The 16,351-nt window shown below is 39.5% G+C and overlaps 1 protein-coding gene across 5 annotated transcripts in view; it reads right to left on the bottom strand.

The window, feature by feature from the left end:
* APBA2 (amyloid beta precursor protein binding family A member 2) overlaps positions 1 to 16,351 on the bottom strand; it is a 233,727-nt gene that overhangs the window by 92,082 nt on the left and 125,294 nt on the right. The window contains exon 1 of one of the 5 annotated variants that reach the window (XM_046650759.1): positions 6,273 to 6,347. The exons of the other annotated variants lie outside the window; for them this stretch is intronic. The gene's annotated coding sequence lies outside the window, so the exon portion shown is untranslated. Of the gene's footprint in view, positions 1 to 6,272; positions 6,348 to 16,351 lie in introns of those variants that run through there. 5 annotated transcript variants of the gene reach the window in all.

The raw sequence follows: 16,351 nt of genomic DNA, 5'->3' as shown, positions 1-16,351 counted from the left end.
ACAGCTAATCTTTGACAAAGCAGCCAACAACATATGATAGAGAAAGAAAGTCTCTTCAACAAATGGTGCTGGGAAAGCTGGATAGCCACATGCAAAAGAATGAAAGTAGACCACTCTCTTACGCCATCCACAAAAATAAACTCAAAATGGATCAAATTCTTGAAGGTAAGACCTGAAACCATAAAACTTCTGGAAGAAAATATAGGTAGTACACTCTTTGACATTGATTTTAAAAGGATCTTTTCGAATACCATGTCTTTTCAGACAAGGGAAACATAAGAAAAGATAAACAAGAGGGACTTCATCAGACTAAAGAGCTTCTGCAAGGCAAAGGAAACCAGAACCAAAAGAAAAAGACAACCCACCAATTGGGAGAAAATATTTACAAATCATATATCCGACAAGGGGTTAATCTCCATAATATGCAAAGAACTCACACAACTGAATAAGAAAAAAACAAACAACCTGATCAAAAAATGGGCAGAGGATATGAGCAGATATTTCTCCAAAGAAGATATACAGATGGCCAAGAAGCACATGAAAAGATGTTCAACATGACTAATCATCAGGGAAATGCATATCAAAACTACACTGAGATATCACCTTATACCCCTTAAAATGGCTATAATCACTAAGCCAAAAAACAACAAATGTTGGAGAGGTCGTGGAGAAAAAGGAACCCTCATACACTGCTGGTAGGAATGCAAATTGGTGCAAACACTATGGAAAACAGTATGAAGATTTCTCAAAAAACTAAAAATAGAACTACCATATGACCCAGCTGTCCCACAACTGGGTATCTATCCGAAGAACTTGAAATCAACAATTGAAAGTGACTTATGCACCTCTATGTTCACTGCAGCATTATTCACAATAACCAGGATGTGGAAGCAACCCAAGTGTCCCTCAACCAATGAGTGGATAAAGAAGATGTGGATACATATATATACAATGGAATACTCCTCAGCCATAAAAAAATTACAAAATTGTCCCATTCACAACAACATGGATGGACCTGGAGGGTATTATGTTAAATGAAATGAACCACACAGAGAAAGACAAACATCATATGACTTCACTCATGCAGAAGATAAGCAAACACATGGACAAAGAGAATGTGGTTACTGGAGGAAAAAAGGTGAAGGGAAACATGTATATGGTGACAGACAAATAATAATGTATAACTGAAATTTCATAATGTTGTAAACTAGTATGAACTCAATTTAAAAAAAAAAAGAAAACAATTAGACAAAGGCTGAAGCTAGGTCTTGACACAGGATAACTGGTCCAGTCCAGTCTGTGCAATGGGTAAACGTAATGACACAAGAGCATGGGAGAGCACTCTAGGTAAAAGAGAAGACTTCAGAGACTCGACAAAGTGCTGTCTGGTCCTTGACTGGGTCCTGATAAAGAGACCACCTCTGGAGTTATTTTGAAGATGACTGAAGAATGTATAATATAGACTGGATATAAGATGATATTAAAGAATTAGTGTTGATTTTGTTAGTATGATAAAGATACGGTGGAAATGTAGGAAGATGTGCTTATTTTTAAAGTCATCTGAATTTTTATGGGCAAATAATGATGGCTATAATTTACTTTTAAAAGTTCAGCAACAAAGGAGGAGAGAGCAAACAGGACAAAGCGTCAACAGTAAAAACTGAGCAAATATAGCACTGGATATATCTGTTCATTAGACTTTTTCTCTTTTCCCATGAATCACAAAATGTTTAGTTCAGTGAAAAGAGTATTGTGACAGTCAGCTAAAACTTATCACTCGTACCATCACCTACTTCCCAAATCGATCAACGCCAGACACCAAAATAACAGCTGAAGAGAAATTCCATAGGATCATGCCAAAAAAAGGGCTTGATGAAATCCAAAAACTCATTCTTGATTAAAAATCAACCTTAAAACATAGATCAAGAGGCAAATTTCCTTAAATTGATAGTGGCTATCTATCAGCAAAAGGTAGCAAACATTTTATGATTAAAGAATAAAAGCGTTTCCTTCAAATTGAAGAACAAGGTTAGGATGTGTGCTATTACTGTCACTACTCAGTCTTGTCCTGGTCATCCCAGCTAGAGCTATTAACACCAGGAAAAGTCTTAGGGGTGTAAAGTTGAGAGGAAGGAAAGAAGGAGGCATTTTTGCAAACAGTATGGCTGTCTTTGTAGAAAACCAAGAGAATCACCTGACAAATTATTAGAACTAAGATGAAAGTTTAGCAAGGTAGCTAGGCACAAGTTCAGCATACAAAAATCAATGGCTTTCTTAAACATCACCAATAACCACCTAGAAACTGTAACAGTGAAAAATATTTCATACACAATAGCAACAAAAGTATAAAGCACCTAGGAAAAGAACATAACAAAAACGCACAAAACTTTTATGAAAAAAAACACTCTATATTCCTGGATGGAAGTAATACTGTAAATATTTGAATTTGGTCCAAATCAATTTATAAAGTCAATGCAGTTCCAACAGAACCTCCAATAAGAATAATAAAATTCAGATGGCGGAGGAGACAATTGTAGAAGAGTGAAACATATAAAAATAAAACTATAGGAAATTTTTACTGGCATAGAAATACACAAATGAACCACAGGAGAGAAGAAAGTCCAGAACAGCCCACACATATGATAATTTAGCATACAATAAAGGTAATAGTTCAAATCAGTGCGGGGTTAAATGGGCTATAATCATTGCAACCCATTTTTATCCATGCCTCACACCACTCACAAAAATAAATTCCATATGGGCTAATGATCTCAATATAAAAGAGATGACTCTACAATATTAGATGCTCAGTGGAGGAAAGGCCTTCTTAAGTAAGACACAATGGAAAATCATAAAGGAACAGACTAATAAATTTCCTATATCAAAATTTTAAACCTGCATTTAAAAAAAACCACCTAAAACAAAGAAGACAAATTAACAGACCGGAGGAAAACAGTGGAAGTATCTGAAATGAAGGATTAGTATCCAGGACGTATTAAAACCTTTTTTGATTGCAAACCACACACCCAACACTCATGCAAACACCAAAACACCTGCTACATATCAGTAAGAAAAGACAAATACCCCTATGGGAAACAAGGAGCACAAGTAACAAAGGAGAAATGACCTAACAGAAAATACAAATATTCTTGACCTCAAGCCTAATCAGGGAAATGACAAAATAATACCGCGATCTTCCTCCCATCACATCAGCAAAGTGATACTATCAAGAGCTGATGACAATTCAGGGACAAAGCCACTCTGCAGCCACTTTGGAAAGGAGACTGATGGTATCTATTACCCACAAAATGCAAGAGGTTACTGGCAATCCCACTTCTTGCTATCTACTCAGAGAAACGCAAACCCACAGACTCACTAACTGTTTCTAACAGCAAACATCAGAAAACAACTAAACATTCATCATAGGAGTGCATTCATGCAGCAGTATCTAGAACATGCAGTCACTGGAGAAAGGCAGCAGTCAAAACAAATGAGGCAGATCTCTTAGGTAGTCCTGTTCTCCAAAATACCATGCAACGAAAAACTCATTAGTGGAACAATGCACAGACTCTGAAATACCTCCCGTTTGTGTAAAAACCAAACACAGCCATACACTTGTACAAATACATATATGCTTATGGAGGTGTGCAATGGCAGATCTGGAGGGAGACACACTATGCCCCTAAGAGTGGTACTCTCTGGGAAGACGCAGAGGGTTGTAGTCGCTGGTCAAGGGAGTACTCAGCTTTATCTGTGATATCTGAATCTTGGTCAAGAATGGACATCTGTGTTGCATGGATCTTCAAACGTTTTACAAAGAAAATATAAATAATTTCCACCTATCTATAACATCCTCAATCAAAAATAAATTGTTCCAAGCCAAAAGGGGATGCGGAGGCCACCTTTCTCCTTACATAATGGCAGTGTTAGACGAGCCCCCACCTGCAGGGGAATGGGGTGGGTAAAGGGAGAGAGGAGCATAATGCAAGCCCTGGACCCTCCCGCCAAGAGCCCAGCACCACTGTTAGTGACAGGACAGCCTAGAGAGTGCCCTGGTCTTTGCTTGTTCATTTTCCCTTCCATTTTCAAGCCATATTCAGTCTGCAGACGCAAGCGCAAACCTGATCTCTCCTGCTTGGGGGAAGTTATACTGTAAACACTGAGAGTGATATAACACACAAGATCGGCCTCTCCCGTCCAGGTTGCCTGAGCCCCCACCATGCATCACCCATTTACTCTCCTGCTCAGCAGGCACCATCATGATCCTCTTTCTCATTGGAAGAAGCCAAGGCTCCAAGGGGAGGTGCAGCTGAGGCAAGGTCACCAGCTGTGAGGAGTGGTAGCCCAGGCCCTGGCCACCTGTCTGAGGGAGCAGGGCCCAGGTGGGGCACCCCTCCCCTGCTCCCAGCCCAGTGTTTCCTATTCTTCCTTACTCTCAAACCGCAGCTTCTTTCTACGTATTGGTACAGATATATTGATGTTGATATACCATATCCTGCCACTCCTGCACTCCACTGTTCTCCTAGCGGCTAGAAGAGGCAGGTTAGCCTCAGCAGAGCCCAAGGGCCAAATGCTCTAGCCTCTGTCAAGCCTCCCTCACAGGTCCTGCTCCATCCCCAGCCAGGGGCTGATCCTTGGCCACATCTGCATCCAGATCAACCCTCCTGGTTCCCACTCTTCACAGCTGCACTTACCTGCTTCCTTCCCACATTTCCTGTTGCAGCTGTAAAGAGCCTCTGGCAGAAGGACTGCCTAGCCCCCCTGGCATGTGAGCTTATCCTTCGTGACCATAGGTCCCTGAAACTTAATTCACTCAACAGTCTCTAAAGGTATGTACAATTCCTCCCACTCTGCAATTTTCCAATGTGCAGAAAGACAGAAAATCATATGGATGCAATCAGAGTCCCCTAGGCATCCAGTGCAGTAAAAAGCACTAGAGTGGTTTCAGTGCATGGCAATTACACCAACTCTCAAAAGAACCAGCACTGTCGCCCAGATGGCATCCAGCTGAGCAGTGGTCCTCAGCTCCGGATGCACATTAGAACTATTAGGGAGTTAAAATCGATGTCCCGATCTATGTATCTCTATCGATATGTCTAGATGTCAATCTATCAATACCCAGACCCCATTCCAAGAGATCTTGATCCAACTTGCCTGGGACAGACCTCCCCAGACTGGTGCTTTTTAATGCGCCCCAGGTGATGCTAATGAGATTCCAACCCATTTTCAGTGTTTCACTCCTTGATGTGAATGAACAACCAAGGATCCCAGATTTGGGAGGAAGGGCTCAAACAGGAAGAAGAAAATCTAGACAAGCGAGTGCAAGGAAACCAAAGGAAACAGAATGCAGGAAACAGGAGAAATTGTCAAAAATAAATAAAAAGGTAATTAATACCTTCAAACAAATATAAGAAGATACTGCTTCCAAAACACAAGAACAGAATGCTACAAAAGGGAAATGATGAAAGAATAGAAAGAGCTCTTGGAAATTAAAAGTAAAAGAAAGTACAAAAATTTCATTATAGGAATTTAAAGAGAAAGTCAGAAAGGTCTGAAAGAAGAAAAGAAAGAAAAGGAGATGGAAGAATATGAAAGAAAAGAAGAGACTTACAGGATTAAATCAAGGGGTCCGACATCAGATAAGTGGGAATTCCAGAAAGAGAAAAGAGAGAGAAGGAAATTATCAAAGAGAACATAAAAGGAATTTTCTCAGAACTGAACAGAGCTCTCAGTGAACCTGGTCTTGGGTTCTGACTCTCTTCCCTGCACATCCTGAGAGACGTGCCAGGTCAGGGAGCAACAGCATCAGACCCCAGAGTTTCTCCTTCACACGCAGGTGGGCCACCACCACGAGCAAACACACTCGCTGAAATAATTTGCCCCCAGCACCCAACCCTCCTTCATCTAAAGCTCTGCTTGGCTGCCATCATTATTGTCTTCTCACAGTCTAAAGTTACACAGTCATTCACCTTGACTTTCTTGGAAAGAGACCTAAAAATATTAAACACCAGATTTACTTAATAAGCATAACATGATGAAAGGAACCTGTTATAGTCTGAAGGGTAAAGGAAGAGAGGGGAAAGAATAGGAGATGAACCTCAGGGAAGAGAAACAGAGACAGAAGAGCAGGAGAAACAGGCAAAGAAGGACAGGAGGACAGAAGAAAGCCAGAGGGTAAGAAGAGACCCCCAAACCCAACAGCACATCAACAGTGGGTACCTCATGGAGAGAAGGAGGAAGTGCCACTTTTCTCTTCCCACCAAGCCAATTACCTGAGCTTCAGGGTACACAATATAGGAACTGCCTTCCGAAAAGTAGTTCAGCTCTTCCCCGTTTTCCACTTTCTCTCTATGCTTCCATCATCTCAATCCAACCATAGCACACTGCCCCTGGCAACACATATCACACACACGACCATCAGGTTAGAGGCTGGTATTGTCATCTCCACATCACACAGGAGGTGCTAAAGGCTAAGAGACCTTCCCCACCTCATCTAAGCTCCCACAGAAAAAACGTCTGGACCCAGGAATCAAGAGACTCTCCCATAAAAATAATAGCAACCAGTGCTAACTTCACTGAGTGCCTATTCTGACAAGCGTGCTCTTTAAGCTCCTGTTGCCTCATCTGTAAGAGGGGATAATACAAGCTTATCTTGTTACTCCGATGACCAGAGATACATATGCAAAACGTCTAGCACAGCTCCTGGCATATGGATGCTTCTGGTTGTCACAATAATTCTGTGAAGCAGGAAGGGCACGGATGAAAGCAAGACTCAGGACTGCAGTGACCTGCCTGAGGTCCCACAGCCGGCGACTCGGTGCCCGCCTCCAGGCCCAGAGCTCTTCCCTCCAGTTCTCCCTTCACCCTTGTCCCCCCAGGCACCTGCTCATGATCTGCTACTCGGGTGCAAATGCCAGTGAGAAAGTGTTCGAAACAGTGGGCAGAGCTTCAAACATCCATTAGCATAATATCCCAAGTGTCTGGTGAGTCTTTTTTTTTAAATGTGTACACTCAACTAAGAAAGGTTTTTCTTCTTTCTGACATCATAACAAGCTCTTCCACTAAGAATACTATGCAGGATCTGGGTCCTAAGATATTTCCACCTGCCCCTCTCCCCCTTACCATCCACTGGCAAACCAAACTGCCGAGTGTGGTCCCTGGGGTGATGGACAGGCACACGCCAGGAGAGGCGCTACCCACCAGTCATTGAGGTTGTCAGCCCTAGAAGGGCTGTGGACATTTTCTTTTGTCTTTTAAAACAGGAAATTTTCTTCTACTAAAGATGCTGTAAAAGACATAAATGCAGGACCCCAGACGCTCATTTTACAAGGTCCTCACTCACTGTAATTGCTCTTGATGGCATCCACTTAGGGAATAAGACAACCTGACAGCTGATTCTCCAGGAGCTGCCTCTCATCTCTCACTAATCATGCTCAGAAACAGACATCCTGGGCCAAGTAATATAGATCACATTCTTTTTTCCCTTAACAACAATAACAGTCAGGAAAACATCAGCCAGCCAGACAGCGCTGCTCGTCAGGCATGGATCCTAGTTTACCAAACGTGGCTTAGTTTCATTTTTAATGCAACCTCCTCAGAAGCCAAGAAGGTAGTCCATATCCAATACCTGCACTTTAGACTGGTTTGGGCATTAGAGCCACTTTTGAAGATCATTCTGGAGGACATGTGGAAAAGAGAGAGGTGACAGAACAATGACTACAGGAAAACATCATGTAAATGTCTGTCAAAGAGACAAATGATGAATGGGCAGACTGGGGAGCTCAAATATGATTCTAATATCAAGATTTTAGAAGTACTCTGTTCAACAGAACTTTCGGCAATGATAGAAGTGTTCCAGCTGCACTGCCCAACACAGCGGGCTTTGAGCACTTGAAATGTCAGTTCAACTGAAGAACGGAATTCTTAATTCACATAATTTTAATTAATTTAAATCAAGTTTAAATAGCCACATGTAGCTAGTGGCTGCCATACTGGACAGGGAACTTCTAAAAGCCACTTATTAAAGCATTGGTTTGTGATCACCTTTAAGAAAAGTGGCAATTAGAAGAACTAAAAATGAGTCCAGTAAGGGTAAGTCTGTGAAATCAGTCCCATTTCTTTCTCTGATGGGGTATGTACAAAAGTAGACAAGGGAAACCCAGAAGAGAGAATGCATCTGGATTTTAACAAGATACATGACATGTCCCTCCCAACATTCTTGTGGATCAAACTGAACTCTGTGGCTTGGATCTGGCAAAATGAGATGGATCAGTGGCCATTTGAATGCCCATACTAAAAATGGATCAATTCATGGACATCTGTCAATCTGTGGGGACTTTTTCAATCATTTGGTTCTGTTCAACCCTGGATGAGACAGAAACTCTTCAGGACTACAGATAACACAAAACTAGAGGGGATGGAAAAATATCAAGCCAAGTACAGGGATGGCAGAGACAAGGCTTAGCAAGAACATGCATGGAAGACCTTACATATCCTGCTCTATCTAGTTAAAGGTATGCTTTCACTGCCAGATATGCCAATGTGAACTACAAACTTAATCTCTGAAGCAGTGTTCTTACACAAGTCCATTCTTAACCACATAGAGAAGCTTAATTTCTTTAAGGTCTAAACAAAAATTCGCACCAGCAATTGCCCTCTCCCAAGATCCCCAAGGATGAAAAGAGCATTTAACATAGCTCTCCTCATCTATCCCTTTATTCAAAAGCTTTTATGTCGAAGCTTTTATGTCTTCGAAGATCATTATTTTTTCCCTGACCTTAAAGAGAAAGTGGAAGCCAATCCTTTTTTATAGCCCTTGTGACTAAGGATATAAGTGAAGGAAAGGCAAAGAATGACTCATTTTCCTACACAACATATAAAATCTGCATTACTTAGGGTATCTGATGTATGAGCTCAAAGCACCAGGTCTTAAAATAGCATGAGGCACCGCCCAACCATGATATAGTGGGGAAAGTAAAAAATACTTTGCCTGAGGAATTCTACTTGTGGCTATGATGCACCAGCTTGTGTCAGACTAGTCTTCCCACCAAGAACAACCAGAAACTCTTGATGAAATTAAAAAATAAAACAATCTCTGTGGAAGCATCAGTAAGCTATCAAGGCAGCTAGGACTTGAGGGGCTGAGATCCTGACAACCAAGAAAATATACTGAAACGAGCTCAGCATCCTGTGCTACTTTTCTTTCCAGCGCACTTGTGGATTCATAACTGGTGGGTCTCAAGAGGTTATAACAAAAACCAAGCAGAGAGTGATGGTTAAGAGGGCAAGAGGACTAAGTAGAACTTTTGGCAGTCTCATGGGGCTGGGAAAACAAGAAGCTGTAATTTAGGGCTACGAAAGCAGTGAGAATTCAAGGGGCCAAATTCCTGGAGAGAAGGGAAACAGAAGTGAGTCTGATACTTGGCTATATTAGAAAAGGGGGAAGTCTGGAACAATTTGAGCAAGAAAACAAATAACATGGTACTGGATTATAACCCAAAGTGTAAAATAAATATCCATAGGTCTATACAGATATAAATAAATGAATGAGTAAGTAAATAAATGGGGGAGAATAGACAAATCTCCTGTGCAGAGGAATTCCGAATAATTAGCCAGAGACTGCCCCCTCACAGAGATGGAGCATATCTCCCAGGTGATCAAGGTTAACATGATGTGAGAAGATACGTAACCTTGATTTGATATGATGAGAATGGTACTTTTCTCTATGCAGTCTTATGACCAAAAGCCCATAAGCCCTGTCTAACCATGAGAAAAATATCAGACAAATCTAATTGAAGGATATTCTACAAAATTCCTAACGAGTGCTTCTCAACACTGTCAAGGTCATCAAAAACAAGGAATGTCCAAGAAACTAACACAGTCTAAAAGCACCTAAAGAGACATGAAGATGAAATTTAATATGGCGACTAAATGGAATCCTGGAACAGAAAAGGGACATTTGGTAAAAGCTAAGAACATCTGAATGAAGTACGGACTGTCGTTAATAACAATGTATTGATGTCGGTTCATTACTTGCAACAAATGTAACATGCCACTGTAAGACATTACCAACAGGGAAAGCAGGTGTAGGATATATGGAAACTCTCTCTACTATCTTTTCAACTTCTCTGTAAATCTAAACTCATTCTAAAGTTAAAAAAAAAAAATTTTAAAAAAAGAAGTCATTATACTGATAATAAGACAAAGTAGATTTTAGAAAAGAGGCATTTCAAATGGAAAAGAGAAAGAATTCATGATTTTAAATAAGGGGCAACCTACTAGGAATAAATTCTAAATTTAAATTCTAAATCTATAGTATTTAGTTATATACTCTCAAAATTTATAATGGGAGAGGTGACAGAAATATAAAAAGGCAAATCTACAATCACAGTGGAACACTTTAACACACTTCTTTCAGTAAATGATATAACAAGCAGACAAAAATCAGAATGAAAGTAGAAGATTTGAACATCATAGCTACCAGATTTTCCTTATTAATATATTTATGTAAATTACTGCACTGAGGAACTACACACAAGGGCACACAGAAAATTTTGTAAAAATGAATCATACAGTGGGCAAGTCTAAAATGAGACTAAACAAATTTTAAAATGTTAAAATCACAAAAGATGTGTTTCTGACCACAGTATAATTAAGCTAAAAATAAATAAGAAAAATATAACTAGAAAATATGCAGTCATTTGAAAATTAACTACTTTAAAATAACCCATAGATCAAAGAAGAAAATGATTATAAAAATTAAAAACATTTGGAACTGATTAATAATGAAAACACAACATATAAAAAAATAGTATTACATACTCATATTCATAACTGCACTATTCACAATGGCCAAAAGGTAGAAGCAACCCAAACGCCCATCAATGGATGAATGGATTTAAAAAATGTGGCATATCCATATAACAGAATATTATTCAGCCTTAAAAAGGAAGGAAATTCTGACACATGCTACAACATGGATGAACCTTTAGGACATTATGCTAAGAGAAATAAGCTTGTCACAAAAAGACAAATACTGTACGACTCCACTTCTATGGGGTATCTAAAGTAGCCAAAGTTATGGAGACAGAAAGTAGAATGGTGGTTGCCAGGGGCCAGAGGGAAGGGGAAAAGGGAGTTATTGATTAATGGGTATAGGGTCACAGATTTGCAGGATGAAAAATTCCTGGAGATAAGGTTCACAACAATGTGAATATAGTTAATACCATTGAACTGTACACCTAAAAATGATTAAGATGGCAAATTTTATGTGTTTTTACCACAATAAAATAAAGCAATTTACAGATAAAGCAGGCTTACAGGAAAATTTATCATCTTAAATTCCTGTATTAGGAAACAAGAAAGACTGGAAAAATAAATAATCTAAATACTCTTTTACTTTCAAGTATTTTGAAAAAAGCAGGGGCCGGCCCCGTGGCCGAGTGGTTAGGTTTGTGTGCTCCGCTTCAGCAGCCCAGGGTTTTGCCGGTACTGATCCTGGCGGACACGGCAAGGCTCATCAAGCCACGCTGAGGCAGCATCCCACATGCCACAACTAGAAGGACTCACAACTAAAAGTATACAACTATGTACCGGGGGAGCTTAGGGGAGAAAGAGGAAAAATAAAATCTTTAAAAAAAAAAAAAAAAGAACAAAGCAGCCAATTAAACCCCAAATAAAGTTGAAGGAAGGAAATAAATATAAGGCAAGGAAAAAAATGAAACAGAAAACAAATGTATAATAGAGAAAAATCAATAAACTCAAGTGTTGATTCTTGGAAGAAAAATTAAATTTATAAATCTGAAGTAAGGCTCTGTGGTTAAGATTCAGTGCCCTCACTGCTGCAGCCTGGCTTTGTTTCTTGGTCAGGGAACCACAACATCTGTCTGTCGGCTGTCATACTGCGGTGGCTGCATGTTGCTGTGATACTGAAAGCTATGCAACTGGTATTTCAATTACCAGCAGGGTCAACCATAGTGGACAGGCTTCAGCAGAGCTTCCAGAATAAGAAAGACTAGGAAGGAGAACCTGGCCACCCACTTCTGAAAAAAACTGGCCATGAAAACTCCATGAATAGCAGTGGAGCATTGTCTGATGCAGCACTGGAAGGTGAGTGGATGGCACAAAAAGACCACGCGGGGTTCTGCTCTACTGTCCACAGGGTCACTAGGAGTCAAAATCAACTCACTGGCACTAACAACAACAGCAAGACTGAAAACAGTGGACGTGGGAGGTGAGGAAGAGGAAGAGTGCACAAATTACAATATCAGAAATGAAAATACAGACATTACTTGTAAAAGTTAATCATGGACATTATAAACAGCTTAATACTACTAATTGTGACAATTTTTATGAAATGAACAGATTACTGAAACACAACTTAGCAAAACCGACGCCAGAAGAAATAAAAAATCCAAATGGTCCTGTATCTACTAAAGAAATTGTACCTGTAATTAAAAACCCTCTTCTCAAATAACTTCAGATCCCAGTGGCTTCTCAATTGAATTCTTCCAAACATTTAAGCAAAAATGAACAAACAAACAAAAGAAACACCAATATTGCCCAAAATCTTCCAGGGAACATAAATAGAGAAAATACTGCCCAACTTATTTATAAAGACACCATTACTTTGATACCAAAACCTGATCTTGACACTATATGAAAATAAAATTACAGGCAAGTAACTTTTAAACAGTTGCAAAGAAACTATTAAAAATTATTAAATCAAAAGGAGTTATGTATAAAAATTGTATCATATCACAACCTGGTTAGATTTAGTCCAGGAATGCAAGGTTGGCTTAATATTCAAAAATCAACCGTATAATTCACCACACTAAAGAAATAAAGGAAAAATATTCTATGATTATTTCATTAGATGCAGAAAAAGTATTTGATAAAATTCAATACCCACTCATGATACAAATTTCTAGCAAACTAGAAGTGAAAGGGAACTTTCTGACTCTTATAAAGAGTATTCACAAAAAAACTGAGAGCAATCAGCATAATTTAAAGTGAAATACTGAAAGATTTTCCCCTAAGAAGGGAATCATTGAACTGGGTTTTGCACTCAGTGCAAAAAGGAAAAAAACACTCTCATTATTCATAGACAACATGATTACGCCTCTAGAAAATCTAAAGGAACCTACAAATTATTAGAATTAATAACGAATTTAACAAAGTTGCTGGATACAAGGGAAATATATTTAAAAAGTCAGGTTTATACATACCATGAAAAGCAATTATAACAGAGAATTTAAAAAAAATACCACTTACAATAGCAACAATAGCAAACAAAACAGATATCCAAATACCAAAGAAATCTAACAAAAGATTTTGTAAATACAAAACTATGAAACGTATCAAGAGAAATTAAAGTAGACCCAAAGAGAGGGAAATTATATGTTTATGGATTTGAAGACTTAATATTATAAAAATATCAACTCCCTCTTAAGGGAGCTATAATTCAAAGGACCCTCACCAAAATCTCAGCAGGGTTTTACGTACAAGTGTCTGTATGGAAATTGACAGAATGATTCTAAATTTTCTGCGGAAATACAAAAGGCCAAACACAGCAAGACAATCTTACAGCAGAAAAGCATTAAAGGACTTAAAAACTAGTAGAGGTAAATATTTATCATAAAATCACAGTAATTAAGATATTGTGGTCTTGGTACAAAGATAGACAAACAGACCAGTGGAGTTGAATAGAGACCTACACACACAGTAATTTCATTTATGCATAAGTGACAATGCAGAATGTTGTGATCACGTCATGGAGGGTGGGATCTACCTCCCAACACAAAATTGGTTCATATTTCGAGACTGGTGATGCCACACATGTACCAAGGGGCTATGGAAAGGTTAAGTACTCACTTATTTGTCTTTCTAGGGAGAACATGGCAGGCACAAAAGCCAGTTCCAGAAGTGGCTGGAGTGGCTTGAGAGAAAGTGGGAGTGAGTGACCCTGGTGGCTAGGGTGAGGCCACGGAAGAGTTTGCATGCAGTGGCTGGGGCTTGTGTGGTTTGAACTTCCCACCAGTACCATGCAAGGTTGTGTACAACAGCTTTCTCAACAGCTTGCTGAGGTGTGGGGCAGAAGGAAAAGCAGGAGGTGGGGTTTGAAAGCAAACACCAAAAAGGGAATTAGACCTTTATTATAGAGAGCAGTGGCATAATAAATGGTGCTGGGTCAACTGGATACTCATTAGAAGAAAAATGAATCTTGACATCTATCTCACACATACATAAAAAAATCGACTCCAGGTGGACCTAACAGTGAAAGTTCAAACAATAAAGCTTCTAGAAGTCAACACAGGAGAATGTTATCATGTTCTTGAGGTATGCATACATTTCCTAAACAGGGCACAAAAAGCAATTATCTTAAAAGAAAAGATTAATATGCTAGGCTTTTCTTCATCAAAAGATACCAGTGAAAGTGAGGAAGAAACGGCGTGAGAAAATATATGCAATGCATACATCTAGCAAAGGTCTCAGGTAGCAAACACATAAAGAAATCCTACAAAGCACAACAAGAAAGAAAACCCAAAAGAAAATCAACAAAAGACTTACACAGGAGCTTCACAAAAGAATATATCCAAAAGGACAATAAAAATACTCAAAAAAAGATACTCAACATCATTAGTCTTTGGTGAGATACAAATGAAAACCACAGGATCCCACTATACACTCACCAGAATTAACAATAAAATGACTGGCAATACCAATTACTAGCAAGCATGTGGAACAAATGAAACCGTTATTTTGCAGCTGGGAGTGTAATTGTTATAAACACTTCAGAAAACTGGTTAATAATGTTCATTAAAATATAAACATATCCATATCTTATTGTGATCCACCAGTTCCATCACTAGGTATACACTCAATAGAAATACAATCATGTGTGCACCAAATGTGTAAGAATGTTCCCAGCAGCAATAATGACCAAAAACTGGAAAAGATCTGCATGTCCATCAAAAGTAGAATAGACAAATTCTTGTATATTTACACAATGCAAAACTCTATGACAGTGAAAATCCATGAATTACTTCCACACTCAACACCCCTGAATGATTCTCGAGTGAAAGAAGTTATCACAGAAGAGCACATGCTGTAGAAGTTCATTTATAAAAAATTCAAAAATTAGCAAAAATAATATTTGGCGGTAGGATTCTGGTTACCTTTGAGTATGGGAGGTTGTGGCTGGGAGGGGATGCTGGGGGGGGCGGTTCTTGGGTGCTGCTGATGCTTTATTTCTTCATGTGGGTGGTAGTTACATGGATGTGTTCACTTTGAGAAAATTCATGGCAATAAACACTCAGGATTTTTGTACTTTTCTGTTTATGTTATACTTCAATTTAAAAAGCTTATTTTTAAAAAGAACGTTATGGCCTACACTGCTGGTCTTGCACACTATGCAACTCAAAACAATGGCTTTGAAAAGGTAACTCTGCAGAGCCTCCTCCCAAGTTTACTTGCGTCTGTTAATAAGTCCAGTTGGTCATGATGGGGTGGACTGTGAAAGGGAAGGAAGGACAACGCAATCGGGATGAGACCAGAGAAGGCACCATATTATGGGCTGGGGCTCATCTTTCAAAAAAAGTTTTCCTTCAGATTCCACTTTGAGCTAGGGCTCTGCTTGCTGCCATGGCACCATAACCACTGCCCTAATTTCTCTGAGCCAGGCTTCTAGGTGCCTTCTCCATGATGCCCAGGCACACTATGTGGTCGACTGCACTTGGGGAGGATCCCCAGGTGAGGATCACTTTTGATAGTTCAGCATCTAGAAAGGGAATCCAGCCAGCTTGCCTTACACACACACATACAAACACACACACACAAACACGTGCGTGCATGCGCACACTCCTTCCTGGTCAAACCACCCTAGGGAACAGATTCCCACCTGGAAGAAAGACAGAGACATGGTTACAATGACATTTGGAGGAGACTAAGAGGAGGAGGAGAGCTGGAAACAAGTCGCAGAACGGTGAGAAGGCAGAAACTCAGGGGTATGAGGAAGAACTGCAGGTAGAATTTGCATGTATTGAGCATCTCTGTCACCGGCCCTGTGCTTTAGATAACAACATTCAGTGAGCGTTTACAGTGACAAACTGCGGGTCTTCTTTCTTATGTTTTTTAAATTATGGTAAAATAAAGATATAAAATTTACCATCTAGACTGTTTTTCGGTGCACAGTTCAGCGGCACTAAGTACATTCACACTTGTGCCAACATCACCACCATCCATGCCCAGAACTCTTCATCTTGCAAAACTGAACTCTCCCCATTAAACAACAGCACCCCAGTTTCCCCTCCCTAAATCCTTCGGTGGATGACAAAACAAAGAGGCAACAGAT

This window comes from Equus quagga, chromosome 2 (assembly GCF_021613505.1).
Source record: "Equus quagga isolate Etosha38 chromosome 2, UCLA_HA_Equagga_1.0, whole genome shotgun sequence".
Classification (NCBI taxonomy): Eukaryota; Metazoa; Chordata; class Mammalia; order Perissodactyla; family Equidae; genus Equus; species Equus quagga.
The sequence above is the reverse complement of the archived record's forward strand: the minus strand, read 5'-3'. Positions and strand labels throughout refer to the sequence as shown.